Source organism: Tupaia chinensis, unplaced genomic scaffold, assembly GCF_000334495.1.
Source record: "Tupaia chinensis unplaced genomic scaffold, TupChi_1.0 Scaffold000445_1, whole genome shotgun sequence".
In the NCBI taxonomy this organism is placed as follows: Eukaryota; Metazoa; Chordata; class Mammalia; order Scandentia; family Tupaiidae; genus Tupaia; species Tupaia belangeri.
The window spans coordinates 240960-242358 of NW_006159950.1; the positions used below are offsets into that span (position 1 = coordinate 240960).

At 65.0% G+C, this 1399-nt stretch overlaps 1 protein-coding gene across 1 annotated transcript in view; it reads left to right on the plus strand.

The window, feature by feature from the left end:
• Positions 1-517, plus strand: part of WASF2 (WASP family member 2) — a gene marked incomplete in the record, with an annotated part of 27426 nt that extends 26909 nt beyond the window's left edge. The window contains 1 exon segment of the mRNA XM_014590441.2: positions 25-517.
• Positions 518-1399: the final 882 nt, after the last annotated feature.

Consider the following 1399-nt stretch of genomic DNA (forward strand, 5'->3'; position numbering starts at 1 on the left):
CGGGGGCGGGCCCAGCCTGGACAGTTCTGTGGCTTCCCTGGCCCCGCGTGTCCGTGTCCAGCATTGCTCGAGGCCTGCCCACCTACAGCCCCTCACCTGGCCTCGGGAGCTGCACCAAGGCCTGGGGCTCCGGCTCCTGAAGGCTGCTCTGCTGAGTCACCAGCTACTCCACTTGAGAGACTGATCGACTCCTACTTCCTGTCTGGAATGACCTACATGGGGGAGACGCCTCGTGCCCCTCCCAGAGTGCCTTGTCTTCCCTGATACGTGTCAGGACGTGCTCCCACGGGGCGGGGCGGCCAGTGTGCATGGGGTGCCATCTGCCAAGGGATGGGAGGCCTGAGCCAGGCCGCTCCTCTGCCTGGCTCTGCCCACCCCACGGGCAACCTGTTGATGCCCCACACTTCTTGGGTACCCCCCATTCGTCCTGTGACCCAAAGCCTCTGTGTAACTCTTGACATACGCACATGAACGCATAGACGCCAATCCTTAACCCGATAAAGGCTCTAGACCTAGCCGCCTCGTGTGTTGTCATGGCAGAGGTCAGACGGGGCCAGGGGACAGCTATAGGTGGTGGCAGCCAAGGGCTGGGAGGGTGGGGTGCAGGTGGGCTCCCAGGGCAGGAGGTGGCCCCAGGCCCCCCACACACCCCAACTGCGGGGAAAGGGTGGTGTTGGTGCCCTGCTGGCCGCACCTGTCTGCCCAGAGCTGTAGGCCCTCTAGTAGGTGGTTCTCCAGAGGGGTCTGGGAGGTGTGGGGCTGGGTTTATGTTCTGACCCAAAAAAGGACCTGCTCAGGAAGCAGTGGTTCGGGCACAGCTGCCGCAGGAGCCGCCCCTGGGTACGGGAGCAGAGCAGACACCCAGCTCCGGAGCACACTGCTGGGTGGCTACACAGGTCGGGCCGCTGTTCGCCCCTCGGGGAGGCTGGGAGCTGTTGGCAGCTGCTGCACCAGCACTCTGCCTCTGGTGGGCTGGGCCGGGAGTGAGCACAGAGCCCTCTCCCATGGTCTGTGCAGTCAGCACTCAGCTTCGAGGCCTGTGGCTGGCAGGCAGATGCCCGGCTGGCAGAAGACAAGATGGTGTCGAGCTTGACTGGGGAGTGGGCGGGACGTTCTGGGGAGCAAGAGGCCTGGGGCGGAGGACCAGCCTTCTCAGCCGCCCGCCACCTGCCGGCGCAGCCACTTCCTTTCTGGCTGAAGGGGGGGACCATGCTGCCCAAGTGCTGGCAAGGGGCCTCGCACCGCCAGGCAGCTCCCTGGGCCACCCCTTCCTTCATGGGTGCACCTCCCACTGCCTGAGGCTGTTTGACGGGCACCCTGACCGGTGGTGGCTGTCTGCTGAGACCAAGCATGCTCAACCGAGGCCCAGCCAGCCTCATCTTGCCCTTGGAAGGTCCTT